This window comes from Dioscorea cayenensis, chromosome 20 (assembly GCF_009730915.1).
Source record: "Dioscorea cayenensis subsp. rotundata cultivar TDr96_F1 chromosome 20, TDr96_F1_v2_PseudoChromosome.rev07_lg8_w22 25.fasta, whole genome shotgun sequence".
NCBI lineage: Eukaryota > Viridiplantae > Streptophyta > Magnoliopsida > Dioscoreales > Dioscoreaceae > Dioscorea > Dioscorea cayenensis.
This window is the reverse complement of record NC_052490.1, coordinates 5,505,081-5,516,940: the sequence shown is the minus strand read 5'-3', so window position 1 is coordinate 5,516,940 and position 11,860 is coordinate 5,505,081. Positions and strand designations below refer to the sequence as shown.

General features: G+C 38.9%; 1 non-coding gene across 1 annotated transcript; it reads left to right on the top strand.

Annotated features, from left to right (window-relative positions):
* The first annotated feature begins 1,318 nt into the window (after nt 1–1,318).
* On the top strand, nt 1,319–1,425 carry LOC120251990. The gene has a single exon (XR_005533546.1). It is a non-coding gene; the product is annotated as a small nucleolar RNA R71 (small nucleolar RNA).
* The last annotated feature ends 10,435 nt before the right edge of the window (nt 1,426–11,860 follow it).

Genomic DNA, 11,860 nt, shown 5'->3' with positions numbered 1-11,860 from the left:
GTTCTTTGCGGCCATAATAGAGTGAATGGTCTAAGGGATGACCTTCCGCTGGGGCTTAGTTGCGAGTGTAATGGAGTAAAGCGTAGAAGTGATCTTAGTATCTAGGGCTTAATTATGGTTAGGGACCTTCCACCTGGACCAAAGGGTTAGGTCTATAATTAGGAAGAGATTTTTTACTTGGAATCCCTAGAGCTCATTACAATTCTATGCGAGTGCGAGGTTGAGAGGTTATCCATTCTCTCCTCCGGGACATGTATAGAGTTAGGCATGGTTGACCTTAGATTTGGGACTATGTAATTAAGGATTTCCACGACTCACTATTGAATTAATTAGGAAGCATAATAGATGGTTCTTGCACTTGAAACGATTGTCCTAGGCGGAGCAATATCCGGGTACCCCATCTTTATCAATTGTCTTACCTTCTCCTTTACTTTTGCTCTTTTACTTGCTGTTTTTACTTTTGAGAATTGAATCATTGTCACATATATCACTATTCATTTTTCACATAGTTAAGAAACGAATTAAGTATTTTTATTTCCTACTCCCTGTGGATACGATACCCACTCATCCGGGATTATTATTTCGACAAACTGGTGCAATTACGGGATATATGCAAGGGGACCTTGTCAACTTCGCAATTTATCCCACTTGATTTTGTAGATTGTGCAATGAAGCAGTGTGGTTACGAAGTGTAGCTTCGACCTACTGAAATTTTGTATCTGACGATTGAACAAATCTAGTTAAAGCTTTCTCAAGATCGGTCACCTAGGTCTCCAAGCCTGAAACTTGGTTCTCCATGTTTGGGGCTTCTTGTTGTTGTTGGAAATCCGGTGGTGTCGTGGCCTTTTGTTACCCTTGATTATTCCAAGAAAAGTTCGAATGGCTCCTCTAACCCGGATTGTAGGTATTGCTATATTGATTTCCTTGGCCCCTCATTACATTACCTATAAAATCAACTTGTTCCACAGAGGATGTACCACCAATAGCTATCAGACAATCGGATGGAGCATGACCTCCTCCACATCCATTACAATTCGTCACGGCCGCCAATCTAGGAGAAGTTAGAGTATCTAACTTCTTGCTCAATGACTCCATTTGGGCCGCCAACGATGCAACCACATCAATCTCATGGAGACCGGCCACTTTCTTCTTCTCTCTTGCATTCTATTGGTAGCTATTCAAACCCATTTCTTCAATCAATTGTCATGCTTCTCCGGGGGTCTTGCTACCTAAGGTACCTCCTGCTGCTGCATCAAGTAACTACCTTTTGCTGGGGTTTAACCCGTTGTAAAAAGTCTGAATAATCATCCACTCGGGAAACCCATGTTGAGGACATTTCCACAAGTGCTCCTTAAACCTCTCCCATGTCTCAAATAGAGACTCCAATTCAGTTTGCACGAAAGTGGATATTTCATTCCTAAGCTTTGCAAATTTTTCGGGAGGGAAATATCGGGTAAGAAAAGCTTCTACCATCTCCTCCCATGTAGTAATCAATGCTCTAGAAAATGACTATTCAAATGTAGTAATCGATGCTCTAGGTAATGAATGTAGTCATTGCTTCGCTGTCCCCTTCAAGGAAAATGGGAAGGCTCTCAACTTGATGTCATCATCGGTAACACCATTGATCTTGAGCATGTCGCACACTTCCAAGAAATTCTCTACGTGACTATTTGGATTCTTATCGGCCAAACCATTAAATTGTGCGGACTGCTGTAACATGTGGATGAATGCCAGATTTAGCTCAAAATTCTAAGTTATAATTAGTGGCCGCACAATACTAGACTATGTGCCCAAAACTAAGGGTCTAGAATAATCTGAGAGTGTCATCTACTGTTCATTCTGTTCTGCCATATTATCTGACCCTTCACCTTCTATCTCAGCGTGATTAGACTGTTCTTGTACAGGTTATTTCCCCCTTCCATGAATTTTTCATTCAAAGTTCGGATTTCCTTTAACCAATGTCGAAGGGTTTCCTCGGGTCATAACCTAAAGCTGCTACAAAAGAAAGAAAAATAAATCAGAATGATGATAGAATAAGAAAGTGTGAAATAGAATAAACGATGAATAGCTAAATAGCAAAGTGCAAAGTGTTTCCAAAACGCCTATTCCCCAGCAACGGTGCCAAAAACTTGACACACCCCTTGCGTGTGTCCCGCAAGTGTACAGGTTTGTCAAAGTAATAAATCCCAGGTGAGTTGGTTATCGTATCCACAGGGAATAGTGAATAGAAACACAATGATTTCTATTTAACTAGATGAAGATGAAATAGTAATGGTGTGGATAAAATCAATGTGAACAAGACTGAGAGAATAACAAAGAGAGGCACAATAAAATGAGAGGAAAGACAATCGATAGAAAGTGGGGCACTCTGACATTGCTCCCCTTAGGATTATTGCTTCAAGTGCAATACCAACTATTATATCTCCTAACTGATGCTTAATGAGTTATGGGAATCCTAAAATATTCAGTCCCAAACCTAAGGTCAACCATGACTAACTCTACACTATGTCCCAGAGGAAAAATCGCTCAGTCTCAACACCTCACACTGTACAAAGTTGTAAGAAATTATAGGGATTCCAAGTCATAAATCCTATTCCTATATGTAGATCTAACCCTTTGGTCCAGGTGAAAGACCCCTAATCACGATTATTCCCTAGATACTAAGGATTACTTCAACGCTTCACTCTGTTACTTGCGCAATAAGCCCCAGTGGAGTTCCTCTATTAGCACTTCACTTCAAGATTCCATCAACATAATGCATTTGCAATCTACTTTGGCTCCTTTCTTCTCTATTTGGCTCCACAACCCTATATGCACAAAAGAACATAAAAACACACATATTAGCAATAAAACCTGATAAAAGTAATGCTCATTGTAAGAAAAGATTACTTCATATTGTTAGTACACAAGCACTTATCAGCCCGTATGACCACCGGGCCTAGCCATACCGCCAGCTATGCCGGCATATAACGAGGTGGCATGATTCCCGGGTAGACCCGTGCGGGTACACAGTACGCCGCATGGCCTGTTGGTCATGTCACATTTGCATGAGTGGGGGCTCACATAGCCCGGTGTGAGCCAAAATAGACACCAAAACAGCTCTTGAGCACTCTAAACCACTTGATAAGTTCTATTGAGGCATTTACGAAGAAAACTCAAAGTCTTGAGTCAAAACACAAGAGAAAAACTCATATACCACAACAAGGGACTCTAATATGAGAACTTGCTTCTTAAGAGAAAATATATGAATATATAAATCAACATATGAGAGATTAAGGGGATTCCCAAGCTTAGATTTCCATATATTGATGGTAAGTGGATGAATATACATATTATACTATTATGATTTTGGAAAATTATTATCCATTTGGTACCAAATTGATTAATTTTATGCATTCAAAGTATAGAGAGGTGGTATGGAGGTTAGATGAATAATTCAAGGAATTCTTGGAGCAAATAGACCAAGTTTGAAGTATTTTAAAGTGGCACACTAGTAGCCACAAGGTTGTAAACAGGAGATTAAAACCCTTCGACAATAGAACTAAGAAAAAAAATAATATTAGGATACCTTACAGGCTGGCTTATTGGGCATACCTTACGATGATAAGACCCCACTTGAGAGATACATAAGTGTATTTATGGTCATGTGGCTTCTTAGGATGGCCACAAGGCTTAGAAAACTATGAATTGAAACCTTTACCCCTTGCCACATCTGGTAAGCATCTTTTATAACTATCCCACTATAAATAGATGGTTATTAGGGTTAGAAAGGAAGTTCTTTCGACTAAAGACCATTAACTATGATTCATTGTTAACACATTGACATCGGAGAGCTCTTGAATAATAAGAAGGGAACCATATGTAGAGAGATCTTGGCGGCAATATTAGTCCTTTATTGGATGCCATCAATCCAGGAGACAACAAAACCCAAAGGAGTTTTGATGTTTATTATGGTTTATTTGTATCTTTTTGGATTGTGTTTGCACCCTTTTATAATGAGGAACTAAACCTTGTGATACTCAGGCATTCATAAACCTTATGGTTAATTTATATTAGACTTTGGGATATTGGTTGTTAATGTATTATGTTGGTTTGAGATCTAATTATGTTTGCTTGTTGTCTTAATTATCTACATAGTGAGCACCCAGATCTTCACATGTGATTCATGCACGCAAGATTGAAAAATCTTGCATTTATAGATAGAGTTGTGAGTACGCCTAGAGATAGTGTACTTTGGATTAAACTCTACATTTCTTCCAGTTTAGGGATTCATTAAATCTAATGTAATCATATAGATGTGTACATAAATTTTGAATTGGATTAGTTGTCAATTGCCTTGAGGAAGGAATCAATGCACTTCAGAAATACTCTTAGTCCAAATCTAATCCAGTTGTTGCTCTAATAGTCAAGTCTAAGGCTTAATACGAACTCTAGGGGGATTTATTTTCTGGATACTGCCTTCCTATGCTTGATTTTCCCCAATTTGTTATTAATCTCCATAGCATCATTATTGTTCTTTATTTACCTATCTTTCATCACTTTTGTTGGGCTAGATAAGAGGAGCAGCTAGTACTAGTACTCTTAGTTTTCGTGGGATCCAAAAACTAACTTCTTAGCTCATTGTATTACTTGATTGACATAAGCACTTAGGCTTAGTGAGTTATCACATCATGCTTGCATCAATCAATATTTGCCAATTTCTAACTCCAAATGTTTTTATAAATAAAGCAACCAATGAAGTATTTTTTGAATAAGATTAAATTGTGATAATTTTACTATTTAGAGGATAATTAAACAATTCCTCATGGGATCAATATTTTTACATGACTTTATATTTATTTTGCATCGTACAAAATAAAATATTACAATTCCTTTTAAATTTGATAAATTTGTTAATGAAAACATTAGTATATTTAAATGCAAAAAATATGGGGACTTACCGCTACAAGAGGTGAGCAAACTTAGAAGTAACTTAGACATATGGCATAGTGCCTCTTATAGTAAACATTTGTGTTTCATCTAATATTAAAATTATTTTATTATATTAGAATGTAATCCATTAAAAATAATTGGTCATTAATCTATACAAGAGCTTATTTTGTTCCTTCGTACTAATTGATGAGCAATCTATATTAAAAAAATATATATTAGGGCATGTTGGTTTCTTTGAGTACTTGTGCTGTAGGTAAGCTACTTTACATGCAAGAAGGTTGAAATTTGTTATATTTCTTTATTTTTTATTTGTTTATTTTGTATTTTGGGTAACATATGCACTTGTTTTCAATATACTTATTTTTTTAATGTAGATAAAAGTCTACTTGTTATTTCAATTTAATTGTTTGCAAGTATATTGAACAAAAATCGACAACAAATCAAGTTTAACAAACATTTTTTTTTTGGGGAAAAGTGAATAAACCATGTTCAACTAAAGAAAGGAAGAGTTACAAAAAAGACACACCAATATAGAAAGTTACCAAACATAGGGAGGAAAATAGATATTAAGGATAACAAACACTATAAATCTACTGTCATCAGAAAAATATAAGAACAAGATAGCTTGAGAAAAGAAATAACCAAGTCTCTTCCAATCAGATTAATTGCTTTGGTAACTCAATGTGGGAGTTTAAAGATGGGCATCTAATAGGATAGGATACCCAACAAAACTAAGTCAACAAGAGGAAGCCTACCTTTGAGAGAAAAGAGTTTAGACTTATCCTCATTTCATCACGGAGATAAGTTGTGTCCAGTCTCGGTGATAGGGTACTTACCTAAATATGGGATTCCAAGATAAGTCATGTGGAGAGACTTAGTTGAATAACTTAATGTCCAAGCATGAGACATGCTAGAGATTGGAAAACACTAGTGAAGGGAAGTTGCTTTTTTAGGAGTTGATTGAAAGCCCTAACATGTCCTGAAAGAGATAAAGGATGAGCTTTATTATCTACAAATCTTCCTTGCCTTTCTTGATTAAACAATTAGGTCGTCGGCATATTGGAAGTATCACATTTTGCTAAATCTCCCTAAGATCTAGCAAACTTAAAGTAAGAGCATGTGTTAATATTAAGCTAAGCACATCTGCACCCTATATAAATAGGAGAGGAAATTAGGGGATCACCCAGTCTAAGTCCCCGGCAGTACATTGCATATCCACTTTAAGCTCCATTGATCAAGATAATGTCTTTGGAGGAGTATAGGATGGCCTTAATTTTAGCCTAACCAACAAAGTCTAAAGCTATACACTTTTAATAAGTCAAGTAGAAAGTCCAAGTTAGCCATATCAAATAGTTTAAGAAAATCTACCTTTAAGATGTTCCTCCAGAAACTACATTTTTGCAAGCTCAAAATAAGTTTCTCCATGATTAAAATATTTGTAAAGATACACTAGCCCTTCATGATAAGTGCTTTATCATACATATTATATCGAACATCTTTAGCACTTAAGTGGTTGTCAAGAGTGTGTTTAATGGATAATTGGTACTTAGTTTAGATACGCCCTTTGCATAACAGCAAGTGCACGGGTCGTACAAGGAGTAAAGTGTACCTAATGGGATCGGGTAGTCGAACCCACCGGGACTGATAAGCTTTCAGTACTCATTGTTATTAAAATATCTAGCCGGATAAAAAGGGTTTAAAGAGTGAAATTTGGCTAAGGTAAATATAGGACTGGAGGTGAACTAAGTGAGAATCACTGAGATAGAGTGGTGCCCTAGACTAATCCCCTTGACAAAACAACGGCTAGGCAATGATTCAAGAGTTTCTTCTTGTACCATGGTGAACACCTAGAGAGGGTTTGATGACACACCCCTTGTGTGTGTACCGCAAGTACATGGATTATGGGTAGTCATATCTACAGGGAATAGTGCTCAGAAACACAATTATTGCTATCTAACTATAGTGAAAACCAAGTTGTGATTTGAGTGAACAATATCAGTGCAAATAGAAATAAAGAAAGGAAAAAGAAGCGCAATAGGAATAAGGAGAGGTAATCAATAGAAAGATGGGGTACCCGGATATTGCTCACCCTAGGACTATTGTTTCTAGTGCAAGACTAATCATTATGCCTCCTAATTGATGTTTAATGCGTCGTGGAAATCCAAAGACACATGATCCCAAACCTAAGGTCAACCGTGACTAACCCTATACTATGCCCTGGCGGAAAAGGATACTCTCGATGCCTCACACTGTGAAGGTTGCTTGAAATTCTAGGAATTCCAAGTGATAAACCCTATTCCCTAATATAGATCTAACCCTTTGGTCCAAGCGAAAGACCCTATAGTCACAATTAAGCCCCAGCACTAAGGATTACTTCAACACTTCACTTTGTTGCTTACGCAACTAAGCCCCTGTGGAGTTCGTCTCTTAGTACTTCACTCTATCATAATCGCAAAGAACTCTTGGAATGTGGAGGTAGGATAAACCACATCGAAAGGGAAAGGGGACGTTTCGCTACCTCTCAACTCACCCCCTCGACTCTCTCCAACCTTACTTTGTCTAACCCTAATGAAGTGTCTCTCATTTACAAGGATTACCAAGATAGATTCTCAACTCTAGTGCCACTCTAGGGGAAAATCAATTCAACAAGCAATCAAAGATGGAACCCAATTAACACATCAATTAAAGAAGCATAATAAAAGTCAATGAAACAAAATCATCCTAGGGTTTACAAATCCAAGCACCCACTAAGGTTCAGCTTTCTATGGAGCAATACACTATCAATAATGAAATCGAAAGTAAATGCATGTAATCTATACATAAAACCCCCTTGTATTCAGTATTGATGGTCTTGTGGAGCCAGCTCGTCTTCTCCAAAGGTTTCCTTGTCAAACCTAGGGCATACCTCACTGAATCGATGCCGACGAAAGCTCCTCCAATAGTTCTCCTCCAAAGGAACTCGGTGTCGAATGCCGTAGAACAGTTCCTCTAACCAAGCAAACACCTCTCCAAACCCATTCCGGGAGCACCTCTAAAGATGGGCAAAAGATAGGAAAAAGATCCTTAAATAGAACTCTCAAAGCGGTATTTATAGGGCAGGAATCGGGCATCCACACGGGCTTGTGAAATTTCTACACGGCCGTGTGGATTGCCAGGTCTTCATTTCCTGCGCGCTATGAATAGTAATTGCTAGAATGATTTTGCTACAATGTTTTGCTACAGTAAACTGCTATAGTACTTCCCCGAATACTCCCAAATCCATTCTTTTCATCAAGGCCACATGAATGGGTACACATCCATGTGGTAGATCGCATCGCGTCTTCAATGAAAACCACATTGGTGAAGCTCTTGACAATGTTACACAAGTCAAAACATATGAGTGTGACTGCCTTTGTACCCATCCATTTTGTGTATTTACTTGAGCACAATGGAGGTTGGCACACACCCACATATCTTTGAGCACAACTTGTATCTTCACGTTTGATAACGTATGTAATAGCCCAAGGCTCAGAATGGACTCAACCCCTTTCCTAATGTGTGTCCTAGCTAGACAAGTAGAGATTAAATCTAAGATTGAATAGCAACATAAAATGTAATGGCAACCAATGGGGGAAATAGCAACAAAAAATTAACTCTCACGTGTCTAACGGCAAGTCCCTCATTAAGCTAGCAACATACAAGCATCAAGGTAAGCAACACATAGAAAGATAAGCAATATAAACAAAAGTAAGACCACAAGGAAACTCAAGAACCAATATCACTAAAATCAAAACATCAAACATCAAAGTTCATAATCCGGGGAACCACATGATGGTTAGCCCCTCATATTTTAACAAACACATGAAATACTAAAGAAAATAAAAGAAAAGGAATCCATGAAAACCCCCTTTTTGTTTCCTAAACAACTCTGCCGGTGCTCCACTCTACTCGGTGTCCTTACGCCTTAGATCCACCTCCAATATATGGAAGATGAAGTCCTTTCGCCACCTCCAAGAAGATTCCGAAGAAACCCTCACAAAAAAGTCCCTTTGAAAACCCAACTTTGGAGCTTAAAATGCCACCTCCAAGCACGCTCGTGCTCTTGGCTGTGCTCTTTTTGGGAGTCTTGGGATTAGTTTTTGGCACCAAATAATAAAAAACCTATAAAAAGCATAGGGATTGATAAGTGCTTGTGCGATATGAATGCGAAGTGTTCATTCCTTATGTTGAGCATTACTTTTCTCAGGTTTTTACACTAATATGTGTGTTTTTATGTTACTTTTATGCAGGTAGGATTGTGAGGCCGAATATGAAGGAAATAGGCCAATGTGAATCATAATGCACCTATTTTGGAGGAAATCTTGCTAAGGTTCAAACGCGAAGACATAGGTCAGGTGTGAGGTGCTAGAGTGTGTGCCAACCTCCTCGCATTCGAATGAGCGCATCCATTTGGAGGGGCACAAAGGTAGTCACACTCGGGCATTCCGATTTATGCACATAAGAATGAGAGCTCCACCAACATGTATATCATTGAAGAAGCAAGTGATTCACGACGTAAACATGTGCCCGTTTGTGTTACCTCGATGAAAATATGGAATTGGGAAGTTATTCAGGTCGAAGACTGATAGCAGAGAAATGTAGCATGCACTATAGCAGCACTGTTCACAACCGGCCGAGAAATCAGAGAAACAGAGAATCCACACGCGTGGTGGAAATTATCCACGCCCGTGTGGAAAATTCCGCATGGGCGCGTGTACCGTCCACGCCCATGGAGTCGCCCGATTCCAGCCCATATTTAAAGCCGATTCAGCCCCGATTTTGGTATTCTTTTCTCCATCTTTTCCCCAACTTGAGAGAGGGCTTCGGCTAGGGTTTTGAGGGGTATTGGCTAGGGTTTTGGAGAGGTTCTACGGCTCCGACATCGCGCGTCGTTTGGAAGAAGGTTATTGGGAGAGCTTTCGTCGGCATCGATCCGGCGAGGTGTATCCTAGGCCGAAAACAACCATCGAGAGGGTTTCTTTATGGATTCATTGCTTTTACATTCGATTTCTTTGATTGTACTTAGCTCCATGGAGAGCTAAACCCCTAGCGGGTACTTGGGTGGTTGTGAACCCTAGGATGTATTCGTTTCTTTAAACTTCTTTATTATGCTTTCAATAAATTGATGTTTATTGTGAGTTCCAACCTTGAATGCTTGATTTTATGAACATTTCCCCTAGAGTGACACTAGGGTTGAGAGTTCTTGTTGGTAACCTTGTGAGTGAGTGACACACCACGAGCGTTAGACAAAGCTAGGTTGGAGAGGATTGAGAGGGTAAGTCGAGAGGTACAGGAGCGTCCCCTTTCCCCTCCGACGTGATAGATTCTATCTCCGTTCCTCGAGTTCTTTGCGGCCATAATAGAGTGAATAGTCTAAGGGATGAATCTCCGCTAGGGCTTAGTTGCGCGTGCAACGGAGTGAAGCGTTGAGGGGATCTTAGTATCTTGGACTTAATTGTGGTTAGGGACCTTCCGCCTAGACAAAAGGGTTAGGTCTATAATTAGGAAGAGATTTATCACCTGGAATCCCTAGAGCTCATTGCAACTTTATTCAAGTGCGAGGTTGAGAGGTTATTTAATCTCTCCTACGGGACATGAATAGAGTTAGGCATAGTTGACCTTAGATTTGGGACTATGTATGTAAGGATTTCCATGACTCACCATTGCATTGATTAGGAAGCATAATAGAGAGTTTTTGCATTTGAAGCGATTATCCCAGGTGAAGTATCATCCGAGTACCCCATCTTTATCGATTGCCTTACCTACTCCTTACTTTTGCTCTCTTACTTGTTACTTTTAATTGTTGAGAATTGAATCATTATCACACTCCTTATCATTGATCTTTCACATAGCTAAGAATCGAATTAAGTGTCTTTACTCCCTACTCCCTGTGGATTCGACCCCGCTCACCCGGGATTATTACTTCGACAAACCCGTGCACTTGCGGGATATACGCAAGGGGACCTTGTCAAGTTTTTGGCACCGTTGTCGGGGAGTAGGCATTCAGAGATACTTTGCACTTTGTTTTCTTAGCTATTTACCCTTCATTCTATTTCACATCTCTTCTCTATCACCGTTCTGATTTGATCTAAAAAAAAAAAATATATATTTCACACTTTCTTATTCTTCCATCATTCTCATTTGTTTTCTTTTGTCATGTCTTACTTTTTCTTGCAAGGATTTTAAATGATGATTGACCCAGTCGTTGCTCTACATTTGCAGGTTGAAGCTCTGAGTGAAAAAGTTGATAGAATTTTAGCTTCACAACAATAGAACATTCCATGTTACAACGCATATCATCCAATTGAAGTGGGCTACCCAAACGTATTATGGGATAATGGTGAACAACATTGGGAGGCACCTCAAGAGGAATGTCAAACGGGTGAGATACTCGGAGAGGATGCATTTCAGTTACAAAGAGTATTAGCTAACTTTATTGAAGCATCCGATGTCTGCGTCCAAAATATGGAGACCACACGAAGATGTCATGAAGCCCCCTATAAAAACCTTGAGTATCAACTAGGAGGGATACTTGACACACTCTCCAGGGAACAACAAGTATTTGAGCAAGCAAGTCAAGTTCCTTATAGAGAAGATGTGGTAGTGAATGACAATGAAGAAGTGGGGCAGAACGAGTATGATGTTGTCTAGATTGAGAGGATACAAGAAGAACCGTTCATTCAATGTGATAATTGTTTGAGTGGACAGTATGTTTGTGAGCAAGAAATGGTGCAAGGAGAGTTGGTGAAGACATATTGCTTTCAAGTTGAAATGGAAGAAGATGCAAATCCTAAGGTAATGGAGCAAGCACCACTCTTTGGGATTAATCAACTCATAAATTGCAAGAAAGAGATTTTGGGTTTGGAAGAAGACGTGGGTAGGAGATTGAAGCCATCCAATGACCCACCTG